This window comes from Zootermopsis nevadensis, unplaced genomic scaffold (assembly GCF_977971745.1).
Source record: "Zootermopsis nevadensis isolate Lab colony 2312 unplaced genomic scaffold, Znev_1.0 Znev_ptg000049l, whole genome shotgun sequence".
Lineage (NCBI taxonomy): Eukaryota > Metazoa > Arthropoda > Insecta > Blattodea > Termopsidae > Zootermopsis > Zootermopsis nevadensis.
The window spans coordinates 242,233-261,597 of record NW_028259181.1 but is presented as its reverse complement, the minus strand read 5'-3'; the positions used below and the strand labels follow the sequence as shown (position 1 = coordinate 261,597).

General features: G+C 36.6%; 1 pseudogene across 1 annotated transcript in view; it reads right to left on the bottom strand.

Annotated features, from left to right (window-relative positions):
- Window positions 1–19,365, bottom strand: part of LOC147871550 (ryanodine receptor-like) — an 86,056-nt pseudogene that overhangs the window by 36,688 nt on the left and 30,003 nt on the right. Inside the window, exons 22-38 of the transcript XR_015538700.1 lie at window positions 18,936–19,089; window positions 18,709–18,832; window positions 18,030–18,120; window positions 16,943–17,125; window positions 16,148–16,328; window positions 14,906–15,120; window positions 14,532–14,686; window positions 13,862–13,986; window positions 12,687–12,887; window positions 10,546–10,824; window positions 9,875–10,095; window positions 8,804–8,894; window positions 7,936–8,076; window positions 6,261–6,430; window positions 4,021–4,190; window positions 3,518–3,655; window positions 2,692–2,845 (exon numbers count right to left, since the gene is read on the bottom strand). The product of XR_015538700.1 is annotated as a ryanodine receptor-like (transcript). The remainder of the gene's footprint in view (window positions 1–2,691; window positions 2,846–3,517; window positions 3,656–4,020; window positions 4,191–6,260; window positions 6,431–7,935; window positions 8,077–8,803; window positions 8,895–9,874; window positions 10,096–10,545; window positions 10,825–12,686; window positions 12,888–13,861; window positions 13,987–14,531; window positions 14,687–14,905; window positions 15,121–16,147; window positions 16,329–16,942; window positions 17,126–18,029; window positions 18,121–18,708; window positions 18,833–18,935; window positions 19,090–19,365) is intronic.

Below are 19,365 nucleotides of genomic sequence, written 5' to 3'. Positions count from 1 at the left end.
GACTTAAAAAAAAAATATTTTAATATTTTCCGTCAAATCACAATTTTTAATAAGATAATAAAATATAAAATATTTAAAATATCATTTCACGTTCCGCATCGAATGATCGATTTACAAATTGGAACGTCTCTTACGACATTTATAATTTATACCTGAGGACGGTTAAATATAACCGAAACATCCTCAAAATTATAATTTGGGTAGTAATTTTGAAAACAAAGTCACAGTGCATTCCTGTTGGATATTTCTGATTCTTAGTTTATTTCTCAGCTGTACAGGTTATGGGATAATGAGTACCAATAATGAGTCGAGGAGGAGGAGGATATGGAAGAAAGCGAATGTGGCCGATTTTAAGGCAACTGTCACAGGATTCAACTGGAAGGACTACAGAACTTCAAGAAAATATAAATACGTAAGAACAGTCTGACCTCAGGCAATTAAACCCAGAATCTTCAAACACAAATATAGAATAAAAGTACCAAATACTTAATAGTATTTGATTTATGATTTACGGAGTAAGATATTAAATATATAACATTTAATACTGCGACAGTTAGTAAATAAAATAGTTATAGTAAGAGACAACTACAGTTCTGAGTTTGAAAAAAGTTAACGAAATACTAAGATTTCCATGTATCTGTGTCAAATTCAGAAAAAATAATATCAAGTTATGGTAGGCGACATACAGAAAATTACATTCTTTTAAGTCCAAGAAGAACAAATTTTTAATAAAAATAAGGAAATGAGATGATAATGTTGCGTCATATTGTGTTGAAATATATACTTGTTCAATTTTATCAGTCTAAACACAATAAAATATTATTACAATTAACATTTAAATATTTAAAATATATTAAAATGACGCTCTCCATCGAAATGCTCGATTTAGATGGAGAGCACCATTTTAATATATTTTAAATATTTAAATGTTAATTGTAATATTTTATTGTGTTTAGACTGATAAAATTGAACAAGTAAAAATAAGGAACTCAAGTTTATCAATGTTTCAAGCCATTAAATTCCAGCCACCACTTTACTGTCCACATCTTTCTCCGACATACTGGTATCTCAAATAATTATATCTTCGTAAACCGCCTGTGAATACGATGGCTCTTGGTGGTCGGGAGTTTAAATTCATGAAGCCTCGTGGACCAAATTCAAATTTATTCTGGCATCACAGAAAAGATTTCTGCTGCACTGAGGATAACAATATTCAGGCAGATAAGACGTAAAATATTACCAATCTTATTATCCCAGATTGAGAAGAAACATAGGAGTAATATTCCTATTAATCAGATATTAACAAACCTTAAATGGAACCTAACGAGGTGAATATATATTTAGAGACAGAATTATTTCACAGCAGAGTAAGAGTGTGATGATGAATTGTAAGTATATTGTTCACCATATGCGTGCAAGCTGTCAGAGCTGAGTAAATGAGATATAAATTTTTTTTTTTGGCAATATTACAAAATTACATTTTATTTCACCTCAGTTATCTGAATACTGCCTGAAGCTGCAATTTCAATATTAGTACCGTTGATAGTCCCCCCGTAAGTTGTGCATTTCCTTCCCTGTCATCCTGTACCTTCGCTTCTTTTCTTTATGTCAACCCGTTCCCAACCTTCATTATTTTCCCATCTTCTGTTGTTTTCTTAGGTCATATAGGGGCCAGTCTCTGCCCAGTGGTCGTACGCTTCATGCTGCTTTCATTTATTTCAGAGAAAATTGGGGTTTTATTCCTGGATTAGAAACTGCGGCTGACAACCGGCACAGGTCACAGGGACTTCACGTTCATTCATTCTTTGTTACTTGCCTGTATTTGTCTATAAGCATGTGTACTCTTGTTCAATAACATAGTTTGTAAATAAACAATTTTGTTATAAAGGGTTCTGGACCTGTGTACGTATCAATGTGATAATGTGTGTAGAGATTCATACTTCCACGTGTTAATATTTATTTCTGGCTATGTCATGAAAATGATGTAATTTAGAGATAAGGTACAATTACAATACATACTCTCACTGGCAATCAACACCAATCAAATAAATGTTCCCTGAAAGTGTTCTCATAGATTTAAAATTTTTAGGGTAAAATAATGTGAAAGAAACCAAAAATTCCAAAGTCATTACCACGTTAACTCGGTGGAAAGAGCATGCGTGACATTTTTCTTTTTTGCACAATTCCTGAAAATTGTTAATGCATGTGAAATGGTAATATCAGAGAAGCTCAACGCTCGTGTGCTACTTCATAAGGTATCACGCATTAAGACTGGCAAGTGTCATTGAAGTCCGTGTACATCCATTTCTTGACTTGACGTGGAATGACCAACACTGACCTCAGTTGGGAGAACGCTCAAATGTTACTGTTCAACTGTTAACAGGCCTCATCCTGTATTCCAGGAGCGTTGCAATCATTTCTAACCAAATCTCATAATTAATTGAAATAATCACGTTTTAATAACTAAAGGAGACACAAAATGAGACATTTAATTCCACGTAGGTAACTTAATGTGGGACATTTAAACTTAGTATATCAGGCAAGTTAAAGGTTAAACAGAGATTGACGAAAAAGTGAATTTCTTGTGACGTTCAACAATCTACAAACGGCAGAGGATGCGCTTTTGAAATCTGGGTAATACGGTTTCATAAATCAGGCTATCCAACCTCACAATGGCTTGTCAGTTCTTACCACAAGTTGTCAGCTCCTCTTTTTCCTTCTTTGCCCAGATGTCATGAGCATTTTCCGCCAGCCTCTCAGCCATGTTCTGCATTTCTCTGCTTAGTGTCAGATTAGTCATATCCACTGGGTGTGGGTGGTAGTTAAATGGTGTAGCTTTATCAACCTCAAAGAAACAAAGTTGTATGTTCAGTGGAAGATTATTAATTATTATTATTATTATTAAAGCTCTGAATGGACCTTGTATTGCCCATGGCAAATCATCATTGCTGCGCTATCTGTTGGGTTTTTGTTATACTGTTTGCCCCATTCGACACTGAAGCATTGCACTTTCCATTTCTTCCATCGCTTTGTTCATAGAAATGACTTTACACGAGGTATTTTCTTTGCTTTCTCGACACTCCTGCTGTTTAAACCAGGAAGCAACTTGGCCTTTCGCCCCGCCTCAATTTGGAAATGACGGAAGTGTTATAGGAACCCGTTAACAGAAACATTGGAATTTGTGGTAGTGGGAGCGAATTCGACAGCGCTGAAGATGAGAAGAGTGTTGTGGTTGAAAAACCATCAGACAGCGAAGCAGATATTGTGAGGGACGCAAAAGACAAGTTAGTGAGCAATTTTCTATTGAAACAACTGCAGGGCGATTGGAAGAGGGAAAAACTTGACACTTTGTATGTCACGAATCTGTTACTGACAGGCCATTTAAATACTGTCACAGTGTTAGCTTAGTGGATATATAAATATTAGCATGAAGGGTTAAAACAAGTGCTGAATTCTGTGGGCACTGGAAGAGGTGAAATAAGAGCGCATACTGTATCATAAATGAATTAATACTTACTGGGCTCGTTTTGGAAGATATTCTTGTGGAATTTCTATTGTTTGACGGTACTTCAACATCTGAGTGTTCCACAGTCCAACCAATAGCAAGCAGGGCTTTCAAGGACTCTCTCACTGGCTCCTTATAACGCTCTTTCTCCTGAATATAAGACGACAGCTTTATTTTAGAAAATATTTTCCACGTCATACACAGATTCATGTGTGTTCAGAAGTTTCCATGACATCAAATGTACAAGTAGTTTAGAATTAATACAATGATTTATACTCGTCACCTCGCATTATAAAAGTGAATTCTGGGCAGCTGGCGGGGCAAAGAATGGATGCGGAACATTTGTACGGACATCTCTTCGAAAATGGCCTTTAGGAGAACTGATAAGTTGACGGAGTGGAAGGTAACGGAACCGACCGATTGGGCTGAGCTCCCAGTGTAGGAGTTCTTTGTTGTTAGAAGCTGAAATATAATCTTGCATGTCATAGCGAAGCGTCCATTACAGTTTTACTTACATAGTCATTCAGCATGCTGTATGGTTCCAAGCGAGGGTGAGCTTTATAAGCATCAGACCACTGTTCTCCATTATACCCAACCATTATCCAATTTCTTACTGCCCCATGAATCATGATAATGTTCTGAGAACTGTTGGACAATATTGTTGAGATCGTTGTTCAAAACCACACTGAAACAAAGTTATAACATGAGAGAATTCAATCTATGCCATCAAATTGTGAGAATGCATATAAAATAATCATATTCTCAGTTTTCTGTAATGTATTATAAGAGAGAATCAAACTGATTATAAGAAAAAGTCATATAAACTAATAACATATAAGGTATTGCATGTGCGTCATATTGTGATTTATTTAAATAGTATTAAAAATATATTAAAATTGGCCATCAATCACAATATAAGATAATTAAAAGATTAAAATATCATTTTTACGTTCCGTATCGAGTACTCGATTTACATGTGGAACATTTACGACATGTTTCGGCTATATATAGCCATCATCAGAGTCGGTAACCAGCCACGATCCGATACAGTATAACTCCAATCTCTCCTAATACTGCTACGATATTACTTCTTGGTCCAGTATACACAACATTGGCATCACTACGAAATACAATCATATTAGTGACATGTGACACAACAACGGATGAAGATACAATATGAAGGACGTGAACATCATAAGAAAAATGAAAACTAAAAATCAGTAAAAATCAGTAATTCAGTTAAAAAGTTTATAACATAACACCTGATGATGGCTATATATAGCCGAAACATGTCGTAAATGTTCCACATGTAAATCGAGTACTCGATACGGAACGTAAAATGATATTTTAATCTTTTAATTATCTTATATTGTGATTGACGGCCAATTTTAATATATTTTTAATACTATTTAAACTAATAACAGTATCTAAATCTGTGGTTCCTGCCCAAGCCATCTGATCATGAACACACTGTGATGAAACCACTGATTATAATCACAATCAATTATTCTTGTTTTCTGCACCAGAAAATACTAAAACAGAACCACTGGAAATATTTGTCCTTCTGTTCATTTTCCCTTCTTGTCATCCAGTCTACCTCTGCGTCGCACATGGCTATTAACGGGTGAAACATGGCACTGTGCCACTACTAGTTACACTGCAGCTTGTATGGCTGTCGTCTGTACTGGCTAAGAACCACTGATTCAAGACATTACACTAAATGTTCATGATCTTATTTGGCACTAACTTAACAAATATTACTCTGCTCATGCCACCGCAAGATAACTTTTCATCAACTCGAAATGTTTCTCAGAATTAGACGGTGTTACTCGCACGGTCTACTTACTTCTCCCTACTCTGCAAATGGCCTTACTACAAATTTCGAGAAAGCAGAAGGGGGTACAGAAGCCTAGACCTAAGCAAACGCATTTCTCTGCCAGCTGGCAGAATGTCACTCAAGATGTGTTGTGGACAGAGAGAGAAGGAGACCTTGCGGCACTCGTATTACGTGGAAAATTCTCGTCACAATATTTTGCAACATCACAGCCGATTACCTTAAGATCAGTTTTAATATTGTTGTCTCATATGTTACTTGGTCTCTGAGATTTTCTGACCATAGTTTTGTTTATATTTATTTTTTGGCCAAGTATGCAACTTTAATAAAAAAAAGTTATTTTTTTATACATTGACCACTTGAGGAAACAAAGATGTTGGAAACATAACTTACTTTGTTCCACTTCCACACCTTCTATGGAGCCTTAAGGTTCATTACCATGTTCATACCAGTCAACAGTCTGCCACTGAACCCTCTCCTTAGCCAGATGGATCCAGTCCATGTCCTGAAACCCTGTTTCTTTAAGATTCATTTTCAAAAAAATCTTCCTACCTTTCCCTAGGTCTCCTAAGTGGTCTATGAATTTTAGATTTTCAACAAAAATGTTGTAAGCATATGGTATTGACATAATGCAAGCTACATGCCTTACCAATCACATTCTTTTTTTATTTACTCTCTCTATAGTAATGTTTTATAAGATTTTTCACTTATTTATGGCATTCGTTAGCTCGTCTTCCGAAATCCCCAAGATACAGAACTATTTGTCACATTGCCCTTGCATGTGTTGAAAGAATGTAATGGGTCGTAGAAATGTATAAAATTAAGGTTAAAAAATTATGTCTAATAATTTACAATGGTGTCCAAACATGTAACTTTTGCAGTTGTTACTGTGGAACAGAAACTTGCAAAAACAATAGATACCTGCTGGTATTTACAGGCTGTGGGTTGTACGGACCATCAGGATCTGTCCCTGTCTTTGAGCTGTACCATTCATCATCATAATTTTTGGAAAGAGAATAGTCTGGTGGTAAGGCACAACCAATGGCAGTCAAGCATGGGAGCGCTTTTCCAAACAGCTCTGGATCATAATCCTAAGATAAACAAACACTTTGTCTATTTGCCACTGATACAGCTGAGTAACATCTTTACAGCATGTAAATACTGTCAAAACAAATACTAATAAATACTAGTGGATGCAGTCTAGACTAAAAGCTCCCTTTTAATGTCAGATGAGCTCAACTCATCACAGTTGGCCTTCTGAATTAGCTCCCAACCAGTAGCTATTCTATTCCTCAAAATTTGCTCGAATATGGGAAGAAGAAAACTGTGTTTTGTTGAGAGAAATGCAGTGTTATGCTACTTCCCACTAGCATAACTGGAACACATACGAGGCGCGTCCACAAAGTAAGTTTCCCTGGGGCCGTTTACAGAAACAAAACACAATTTCATGGAAATATTTATTGCAACAGATACAGCAAGTGTCCAGCTATTTTTCAACATATTCGCCACCGGAATTGAGACATTTGTCATACCGTGGGACCAACTTTTGAATACCTGTGTCGTAGAAGTCTGCCGCCTGGGATTGGAACCACTGTGTGACAACCATCTCCGCCTCTCTGTCATTCTCAAAACGCTGACGCTGACCGGACAGGAATTTCTTGAGGTGTAGGAAAAGATGGAAATCACTGGGAGCGAGGTCCGGGCTGTAGGGTGAATGATTAAACACCTCCCAGCTGAACTCCTGCAGGAGACTCGCTGTCCGTCGAGCCGTGTGCGGCCTAGCGTTATCACTGACCGCACTTCACAGTCGGCGGGAGCTGGAATAAGAACCTCCATCTTCAACAGCTGCAACGATGCTACTGTGAGAACGCGGGAAGTGCCGTTAGTGCATGCGCCATGCTACGTCATTGCTCTATCACGTATGCACAGTCGCTTCGAGCAATATAAGGTTTGCTAGCTGTGGGACGAGTGGGAAACTTACTTTTGGGACGCGCCTCGTATATCAGATTATGGGTCTACTACCCTCAAAATATACAGACCACCTCATTCCCTCACCACCAAGCGGATTACAGACACCAGATATGGTAAACTACAAACATATCACATAGGTCAGTTCCTGTATTCAAAATTTCCAATAGCATTCTCACTCCCACCCCTCAAATTCACCCACTGCCTCATCTCCTCATGTAAACTTTACATGCAGCAAACTACAAATGCATAATATAGGTCAGACTCTACATTAAAGAATTATAATGTTCTGGTTTAACCCACCTCAAACTCACCAACCAATGGTAAACTACAAACACATGAGTGGATTATTATTTGTTCTGGCATCTTTTAATATTCTTTGTGGCTTACATTCACATACCACTGACAAGATTTTGAATGCCTGATACAACTTCTCAGTGTATAGGGTTGATAACTACAAAACAAAAAACAGCCATAAAACATGAAGGAATAACGCACAAGACTGTGAATGAAATAACTTTTATAAAGTGGCTCCAAGTAAAGGCCTATGTAGGGTGACACACACATCCTACTGGAATCCACTGAACAGTATGATGGACAGATGATAAATTTTGAAACTATAAATTACCATTTTGGACAGAGAATCAAAGATGTTCCTGAACAGCATCATGGTCAACCTCTTCTCTTCATCACTGGATGCGACGTACATCCGTTGCCCTTAAGTAGAACCGTAATACTTGGCACATCGGTCATAATGCAGCATCAGTAACTGGAAAACACAAGTTAGTTGAAAATGATAAGAAATAACTAAGAGTCTAAGTTTTGTTTAATACTGTGATAAGACCGCCACGGTGGTCTAGCGGTTAGAACGCTGGCCTTGTAATCCTGGGGTCTCGGGTTCGAATTTATAACTTGTGTTGGGCAAGGCCGTGGTCTAGGCAACACGGAGTTTTTTTCCGTGGCATCCCAACAATTACTCCATTCACACACAGAAGAAGGCAATGGCAAACCACTTCTGGATCGTCTGCCAAGAATGTATATGAACAGGTCCCAGTCCGAGAAGAGAAAAGGATGGAAGGATCCTGTTCATATGGACCTGTCCTCAGACAGAACACTAAATAAATAAATAAATAAACTGTGATAAATATAATTTATAAATTTTGAAGAAAATTGTTTAAATATGTTGCAGAAATTACTTATTACCTTGATATCCAAATCCATTTCCACTGTATATTCATTATAAATTATTTTATTGTAACAACGAAAGACAACAAAGACTAGTTTTGATGGTCGTATTAAAATAATGTATATTCTATTTTACTTTACTTCAGTTTACATAAAAAAGATTTCTCTTCAAAAATAAATTTTTCGTGAATTTTCACTCTGGAATTTTTATGTAGTAATAATATAAATGGTCAAGAATCTTCATATAACTAACAAGTTCTTCCCCAAAATATGATGATGAAGAAAAAACATTTCACACTATGTATACATACTCTGAGGGCTACAGTGGTGTACTCTGACAGCTTGGAAACGTCAATGGTAAGCTTCCTCAGTAAATTTAGTAACATGCTTGGTTGCATTTGGCTGTAACAGAAATTATATCGTAAGAAATAGGTGTTTTAAACACAAAATGGAGTGTTCACCGTCTGATAAAGAAAACAGTGTTTAAAAATGTGAGCATACTTCCAGCAAAAAATGTTAATCCACGACTGACATTTCTACAGCAGTATAAAATTCAGGTTCCATACCTATCGACCTTTGAACCTGGTAACCCAAGAGCATACTTGCAGCTAGAATCCTCTTTATCAGTGACACTGAGAATGTATTTGCTGTTGGCCAGCATCAAGACAAATTGTCATCGCCGCACCATCTTTGTAACATTGTGCTTCCCATTTCAAAAAATCTGTTCATTCATATGTATGACTGCACGAGTTATTTGCCTTGCTATCAACATCAACACTGTATCAGCCACTAAGCAAAATCCAAAATCACAAGTTTGTTCATTTCATATTTTGTACAATAACATTAAAATTAAAATCTTCCTAAAACTTTGGAAATGGTACACCAAATATCTTTGAAATGAACGTTTAATACCGCTAAAATACTAAAGGAATACTGTGTTAGACATTGGTCATGCCTGAGGTACACTCAATACACGTGATTTTTTCAGTAGTTGGGCTCTACTCCCACCTTCAGCTGATTATGCAGACAGATCTTCAATAACTTTTTTAATTCTTAGTGACAGTGGTTGGGAATGAACCCAGGACTATTTAAATACCATGCCAGTGCTAACTACTAGAACACCTCTAAAACATATTTGCCTGTGAACAGGTTGCCCTTATACAAAATTAAATTATCTCCAGTATTTCTTCAGAGCGATGTATCTGCATTGACAGCGTCTTTCTCTGTATGCTCTTGCTGTGTTACAAGTAGGTTGCATAAGAAAGGCTCAACCAACAAAGCGAGGCAACAGAAACATGCCGTGCATCATTCTTGTAAATTTCCACTTCACCCAATTTTAATTAAATCTGACTGTCATAAGCGTACTTAATTATGATACTTACCTGGTAAGAGCCACAAGGAAGTCTGACACGGCTTCTCTCTGGCCCTTGGTAAGCATTCTGTTTTTGGACAGTCTGTACACTGTATGCAGAGTGGCATCCAGCAAATTGGCATAATTATCAGCTTCATTGTAGAACGAGGAGTGTTTGATGAGGAGTGGCAAGATGGAATTACCAATGTAACGATTCATTTCCAGTGCCATGTCAGATTCATAGCCATCATTCTGAAATCAAGCAGGACTTAATGAATATGGTTTAACAGCTGAAAATCTTTGAAATCAGTTAAGGTGTATAATGTAACAGCAACTCAGCCATAATTACAAATATTCTTTTCATTACAGAATTATCATAATACACTTCATAAGAAATGCTACTGTTTCCGCACCCATAATTCCAATTATATGTTTCTGTTTTTCAAGGACAAGGATCAGTGTTGATGTTAGACGATATCAGAATTGGCGCTTTTTAGTACAGAGAACAGGAATATATATGACAAACTTATTAATTACAAATAATGGTTTTAAGATTTTAGTATTGAAAGAGCTATGGGAACAAAATTTTCCATAATCATTTCTAAAATTATAATACTTACAACTTTATTAACAAATAAAAATGCCATCATTTGTGATTTCAAAAATAAAATGTATTAATTAACTGTACAGCAAACAGCTTACTCTGTCCAACATAGTCGCCGCATGGAGATCAGGAAGGAACGCATCTTCCAGGAGTTTGTAGAACAGTTCTTGGGTCTCAATACCATAAACTCTCTCCAGGAAGAGTACTATGCTTTGTTTATTGCCAGGAATGAGGCCGGATGGCATATCACTCTTAGGCCGTTCCTCTCCTGCTGCAGGATCTGTAAGGGTGAACCTCAGACTCAGCACCACCTGTAGGTCTTCCAGAGGCACCAGCGACCGCAGAATGGCTCTTGCTCGAAGAGACTCATTTTTGCCCTGGGCATTAACAAGCAAAGACCTGATTAAGCAACATACACACCTTTTTATCACACCAAAACATCTACTGTCTATATTAAATTGTAAGTCGTGTCTGTTAGGCATAATTTTCACTGTCATCTTATCACTGCAAGCAGTGGAATTTCGTTCATTGATCCTGATACTCCAGAAATAGATTTCTTCAACCTGACAGACAGGAAGGGATAAGGAAGGCTAACATGACCAAGACTGAAGAGATGCGTCATAAATGAAGAAAACAACGTATGTCCTATTGCATTTTGATTTTCATTATTAATAAAAAACAGCAATATCTCTGAAACAAAACAAAACTTTCAACATCCTGTAATCACTCAGCAATTACTATCAGTTTCTGAGCAAAATTATATATATAAGATATAAAAAATTGTCTTATAGCTTTATTTTGTTTGTTTCAAAGGTTTCACATTTTAACTCTAAGACCGAAGTAATTGGTGTTTCTATTTCTTTGCATCTGTCACTTCTCATACCGCAAAATGCGCATGACACGTGGTACCAACTGCGACAATGTAAATAAGTCACGGCATGTTTTTTTACAGAGATGTCACTGTATTTGTTACACTCATTCCATGTTGAACTAAGAGCTGACTTCTGCCAGTTAGTTACTTTTGGCATAGTAACTGTAGCTTCTGTTATTCTTCCTCTTAATTGTTGTAAAGACATTGTTTTGAGAAGAACATTTATCCCGTACACAATCTCAAAGTAAGAAACCTAATGGATTGAGATCAGGTAAATGAGAAGTCACCTCACTTAATGGTACCTGCACTTCTCGTGGTGGTGGGGCTTGAGTACCTCAGTGACCCCAAGAGCTACTGGTAGGGCCTCCCTAGCCAGATTGGTCGAGGAGGAGAGGTCAGACTAAGACAGGTACCCTGATCCTCCAGGTTGAGGGTTGGTCGCAAGGCTAACAACCTTGCGCCGTAAAAATGAAGATGTTTCGAAACCTTGATCAAAGCCTCGGACAGACGGACCTAACAGAGGACCGAATGGAAGAGGAGAATTGAGGAGGCCATGGACCGAATACAGACCGGAGAGACATAGAAGAAATGAGAAGTCAAGAAATTGGTCCTCCTCTTCTCACAATCAGGTATTTAGTATCTTGGCATTCAGTATTTGCTACAGAGCACGTTACCAAAACATGAGGGTACACCATCTTACTGAAAGATATGTTAACCTGTCCCACAAGCTTTGTAGATGCAAAGCTTTCTAGTCTGTTCTAATACAAAATGCAGTTTCATGTTACATGTGAAGAAAAATTAGCATTTTGGTGCGTGTGAGTGCTCACTACATATATATATATATCTCACAAATAATTTTTACGTGTTGTATGTATATGTTAAATGGACTAGACAAAAAATTTAACAGTTATGCCTATTTGCAGTCCCAGGCATGGAATACTGCTTTGTCAGACAGACAATTTAATCTCCTATCCTCATAGGTATCAACGTAAAACATTCAAAACAAGAGTGTCTGGTCTTACAGTTTATAACGTGTGATTAAAAAAAATTCCAGATTGGCTGTAAGGTGACACTACTAGTCTGTAAAAATTTCTCCTTAATGAAGGCATAATACAATCTGTTGAATCGTTTTCCATTTTTAAAAATATAAGATGCATAATTTAAAAATAATGTGTTACGTGCTATCAGCCACCTGGTAAGTCACAGGTTTAACATTACTCTGTTAAGAGAAAAATTGTGTAGCTGAAAGCACAGGAGTTTCACGGATGCTTACAACAAAGGCAGAAACACTGGATTTTCTGTAACAGGACACCATGAAATGAGCATTTAATGTATTTTATAAAAAGAGCATAAATTTTGTTAAATAACCTGCGCAATAACAGAAACATCTGGAGCACAGCGCCCCAGCAAATCCACCAAAGTACAGTAGAAGTTCAGAATGGCAGATCCAGTGTCAATGTAGTCTTCATCTTCATCGCTCTCAGGCAGTGGATGTTCAAACTGTAATATGGACATCGTTCCTTCTGCTTCATCCATCAGCTTCCTCCTATCAGCAATGCGCTCTGACATCTGGAATGACAGAAACTCGCCGATTACCAAAAGAACCACAATACCAACAAAATATAAAACAAATCTGATACTTCTCTTTCATAAACATTCTCAATGTAAACATATTGATTCACTCAAGGGGAGTGATATTTCAAGCATGTACACACACACAAAACAGTCGTCATTATATTTAATAGGCCCTATTAACTCCTGGATATTCATGTTTAAAAACTGTGTAAATTCTGGTTTGTAACATCCAAAATGTGATAATTGTATAATTTCATAATTAGCATCTTGGAATACTGGTCTTACAACAAACAGCCCTGCACAGAACATTTGTGCTCTCTATGATACAAATTTTCAATGAACTACAGATTTTCAAGTAAGCGTTCTGCTCCCTCTTTCTTTTCTTTTCTTTTCTTCACTTTGAAACCTGATCATTACTCTCTGCTGTAATCTATTAAATCATATCATCCCATTTATGATGTTCATAAGCCTTCAACATCAAAAGATTGATAGCTATAGCAGGTTCTGGGAACATAATGAGAGGGAGACTAGAACTACTGTGAAAATTTCTACATCTTTGAACAATAACAGCTAGAACACCCACCAACAAACACCAAAGTTACTCAAAATTTTTTCCTGTCACTTCCTACCCCCACAATAAATTTCAGACTGTAGCTTCAGTTCTTACACAGGTTGGGTTGAGGGTACTGCCCTTTGTTAAAAACAATTTCTGTTGAAGAAAAGAATTATTATAAATTGTGCCCCCAAAAAAAATATATCCCAAGTATGCCGCAAGCACCAAGACGTAGAGAACCCCTGCAGTAGATCATGTCCGTGGCTGCATGTAACACTATAACAGTATATAAAGTAATTTGAATCAAATGTCAAGTATCATCAGAATACAACAGATTTAAAGAGCTATATTACTAGTTAATGCATTAACACTGACTGCTGTATATGTGCTTGATATGATGAACTTATGAGCAAACCTTATTTGCTTCCATGACAGCTCTCAGCAAGCCTTCTCCTTCTCCTCTTAGTGCCGGACCTAAGCACTCTGGGCGACGTATAAGAAGACGGATCACAAGGTTAGCATTTTCTTCTACACTCTCACCTACAAATAAAATACATTATTCATATAATTTTGACCTTTGTATTGTGGGTTTGTGAATGATTGAATATTACAGTAAGTTATTTTATGTACAGATAGCACATCTACAGTATTCTACATTGTAATAGCTAGATGCAGGAAAAATTATTCTTAACAACATATTTTGAACGTCTGTTCATATTAATTTGGTCATATGTAATAAAGAAGTTTTATGAAATGAAACTGTAGAAAACATCCATAAATTATAATAAATTCTTCTAGGGTCTAAGAAGAATTCATTAAACAAACTCACCGTGAAAGCTTCAGATCATACATTGGTATAATTAATCAAAATTAAATAGAATCATGCTCTTTTAATATTTGCAATAAATGCGTTCACAGAATGCAATTAAATAAATCTGTACGTAAAGAGAAGCCAAAAACCGAATTCGCATACAAATGGAAGAGAAGATAATGTTAACTAAGGTCATCAGAGTTTACTTTTTTTATCTATGAATAGGGCTCTTCATATGTTTCTCATACAGAAAAGATATAAGAATTTTAATTACCATTGACCCAGACATAGAATCTCAAGAAATCTAAATATCTCTCTCCTTCCACTGGATCCCATCCCAAGTCTGGATATCCTTTCTCAACAAGCTCAGAGTTGGATTGCAAACCACAACGGGAAAGATAGATGGCAATTTTCTCCAAGTAATGTTCTCTGAAAAACAAGTATATGCTTCACATAGAATCATATGAATGACAAATTTTCAAATAATTATATTCAAATAACTGTCGCAGTATGCTGTCTATAGAATCCAAACAATCTAAGTCATCCACTAAGCAATACATTAATCTGTATCTGCCATATTTCATGGCACGATCTGTATCATGAAAGCGAACTTAAGATTAAGGCAGAAGGCTAATCAAGAGTACTGACCTAAGTGCAAGAGCCAATTCAGTATTTTCCATGAGTGAGGAATAAGCCACATCCAGAGGCGTACTGCCACGCAGAGATGGTCGCGAGAGAAGAATGTTACTATTCTCCAGAAGAAATGCAAAATGGTCAAACATAGCCTTCTGGTTCTGACGAGAAGTCCTGCAGAAGTGGCACAGGAATCGGCAACAAGCTACGACCATCTCGTGAGAGGTGTCCTGATTTGAACAATACAAAAATGCGAAGATAGAAATAAAATAAAACTTACATTAAATTAAAGTAGTGTCCTTAACTAATTTGTACAGAGAAAAAAGACCAGTAAATATTTTACAATTCCATTACTAAGTGAGATTTGAGGTTCTCATGGCAGCAAGCATGATGATGGCTGTCTTATCGGTTGTTGCACCATGTAGTCTGGCATAAGTTCATTGACGTTTGAGAGGTGGTGCCGCCTCGATCATCAGGGCAATGATTACTCAGCAACCCAGAAGATGACCACCGTCAATTCCATTAGTGTTATAATTCATTTTTGTATGACATTTTGATAATTAAATGGGGAAAACATGCAATTGTCTTATCAAGTGTTACATGTAATAAGTAGATATGAACAAATAAGTCAATTATGGGAGTAAATGCAGTATTTTCAACATGACATGGAACAGTGTAATGAACAACATCATACCCATGCAGTTCTAGTAGGCAGACACTAGTATTTCATAAGAAATGTTTAGATGTGTTTACATGTCATCATACAAACTTCAAACATTTAGATGAAATAAAACATCAAATCAAAACATTCTGTTGGCCGCCATATTGTTATATTATTTTATTTTTATTTGTAGTGTTCTGTCTGACGACAGGTCCATATGAACAGGATCCTTCCATCCTTTTCTCGGACTGGGACCTGTTCATATACGTTCTTGGCAGATGATCCAGAAGTGGTTTGCCATTGCCTTCTTCTGTGTGTGAATGGAGTAATTGTTGGGATGCCATGGAGGAAAACTCCGTGTTGCCTAGACCACGGCCTTGCCCAACACAAGTTATAAATTCGGGCCCATAAGTTTTCATGGTAGCACTCTTTGTTCTGTTCAGTGCAGATTCCAGTGGTATACAACAGCAGTGGTCACACTGAATAATAGGATATGTAGACAGACGTGAGAAGCTTGATAACAGGGTTAAAAGAAGGATGAAATACGTTCCCTCTGCATGCTAAACAAATACTGAGAAGTGGTACTGAATTTCAACCTTCTCCTTTTGAGGCAATTCTCCTTCTTGTTCCGTGACTTGAGTTTGTGTCTGGGTGTCTGACTGGGCCTGAGCTCGTCTGCCAAGAGTATTCATCATCACTGCCATCACATTTTCATGGACACGCAGGATTCTAATCAGGTCAGGATGCTGGAAGAATATATAGTTGTTCACCAGTTTCCTAAAAAATAATATATATTAAGTGCATTTAGAACAATGTACAGCAGTTAACATAATAATGGATTAAGTATTATGAATGTTCAAATAGTAGCCTGGAAAGAACATACGACCCCCAGTGGCATCTTTTATAACAGATAATAAACTTTTCATTATAATTTTTACACTCCACCTCAAGTGCATCATTGCTGCACGCATTCCAATAACGGCATTATGTCATCATTGCACTAACGTAACCCAGTGTCACTGTTGTGCAAAAATGTGTTCTGACAATGATCTCTACTCCCAGTGTGGGACAACATAAAAGTAAAAACACAATTTACTATCTAACATAACTCCAAAATCTTTTATACAGTCAAAATGGAAAATTGAAACATCATTTACATAGTAATTAAAATTATACTTTTAGTCTCAAGTGTGAAAGATATAATTTTAGTTTTCTAAATATTAATTCCATACAGTTTACACTACATTACTTTTGTACAAAATCAATCATATCTCTTTTTAACCCTTGAAATTATTTGGAAACTGCCAGGTCCACTAGTTGTGTATAATTACGTGAGAAAAAATAAACAACAATAAGAATAATCACCATAATTACTGGTGAAACCAACTTACCATAGTCGTTCTCTCATCAGGCCCTCCTCCTCTTGCGACATCTGCACAGGCAACAGAGATCTTATCTGACTCAAACCAACCCACATTTGAGCGACATCATCCTTTGTCTTACTGTTAATTATGTATGTCTTCTGTAATGATCTAATGAGCTCACCAATGCTGTCATACTGTCGCACCAACAAGCTGAAATATTAAACAATGCTTAACATATATAATTTTTTACATCTGTAAAAAATTATATATGTTGAGAAGCCTCTAGAGGAGGCTAGGGCTCGATTTTGGGCTGTTACGCCATAGTAGTAGTAGTAGTAGTAATTCATAGCTTAGACTTTTTCAAAAAAATGTCTACGTGTACATGAAAGTACAATGTTACGTATCTTGCAAATAATAAGAACTTTAGTGAGAATGAGTGTTATGTAACACCACATATGACAGTTACCATAACTGATTCTGGGGGGGGGGGGGGGATCAGAAACCTTTAGTCATTGTCGTCAACATTAATCTCTACTGTCTGTATGTCTCAGCTTATGTACAATTCAGATGCCATTATGCCAATGTCATTGCTATACTGCAATACCGTGAATAGGTTAAAATCATTTTTTGAAGTTTGCTTGGACATCCACTCAGTTTATGAATTATGAATTGACACTAAGTGTTATCAACCATGGACTATTAAGACAGCTTCAGTAACTAGAATATTCACCTAGTGTATTATAAGTCTCATTATTTCGCGTGACAATAACTTGATTCACGGAACCAAAGGACTGGTCTAAGGAATAAAAATATTTATAGAATTTTTTTACTTCAATTTAAACACTTTCCAGTGGAACACATCTGGAGAACCAAGAGCATAAATTGCCTAGTTATACTTGTAGGTTAAAAATTTTTCACAGAACATCAAGTTACTAAGCATAATTGCATTATAAGCCAACAATTCTTGGAATAAAGAAAGACAATAAAACAGAGGAAACAAATGAAATGAAAATGAAATATTCATGAACAAGAGGGACGCGCGGAAGAGGGTTTGTGTCACCGAGGCAACCGGCAACAGGAAAAGTGTCTGAAGAAACAATCACTGTCAACTTACCTGAACATTTCTCGTACAAGCTTAGATGTTTCAATCTGAGACTCTTCAGCCCACCTTACAATTGTACTAATTAATATTTTTCTGAAAACCTCTGTAACAGTTACATAAGATGGTTAAACAAGATATAATAAAACTAGTAAAAAGCCCATTTAAATTCAATGGGGAATCTTTCATATCCAAATCCCTCACTCTCTCTTCTTCTCCTTTATCCTTTTGTATCTTCTTCAAACCTTTCTCCCATCTCTCTTTCTTACTTTCCTTCTTTTACTCGTATTCATTTCCAATCCCTTTCACATATCAGTATCCTTGAACCTTCCCATCCTTCGTAATAACCGAACCCCTCTTTTTAGTTCACACAACACATCACAGCGACTACTTCACTTTTACAAATTATCATCATGCGGATATTTGACATGGAAAAATTTAATCTCAAGATGCTACATAATGTGGAAATTATCAAATTTAATCAAAATTCACTTATTCCGTTCTTGAGTTGTTTCATGAATATGGGCAAATGGACTGAGTGATTTTAGAAGGTGTTCCTCAAAGTTGCAAACACACCTAAACAGGATAATAAATAATGATAAATACCAAAACAATCACAGCTCATGATAAGCAATAAAACTGTCCCTAACACATTGCTGGGATTATGTAATAAGACTTAGGACTAACAGCTTACCTTCTGGTGATTTCTTTAAAGGTTCTTCTACTTCTTTGGGTTCTATTTCCCGTTCTTTCACAGAATTGATAAAATTAAATAAACGCTTGAATGGGCGAGACTTCGCCACATCTGCTGCGAGTTCCTGAAGAAAACATGAAAATTCCTAACTGGTGACCACTCTTGACAGCTTATCACAGCAATATGGACTTCCCTTACAGCAAAACAATACACCATCTTCACCTCACCTCAGTTTCTTCAGGCTCCTGCAGAGCACTTAGTGAAACGTAGGACATAAGCCTGTCGTGGAACTTAGCCAGACGCTCGGCCTTGCTCTTCTCCACAGGGGCAATTCTCCCTCTCTTCTCCCTCCAAGTTCTTAAAGCCAAGAATTGCATTCATCTGCAAAAAAATCAATAAAACACAATTATTCTGCAATTTTTCCACAAATTTAGAATTCTGTCAAATGAAGAATCTTTTTAACAATGATTTTTGTACAAGTTATGTTCTCCAGTTTTATGATTAACCTTCAAAGGTTGAAAGGGATGTGTGTGAGTGGATGAATGGCACTATATTGTAATCATATATTTTATTTATTAATATGAGCTCAGACGTTGAAACATGTCCTATACGCTGTTTAGCGTCACGTATAAATGTTTTACGTAGCAATTATAATTC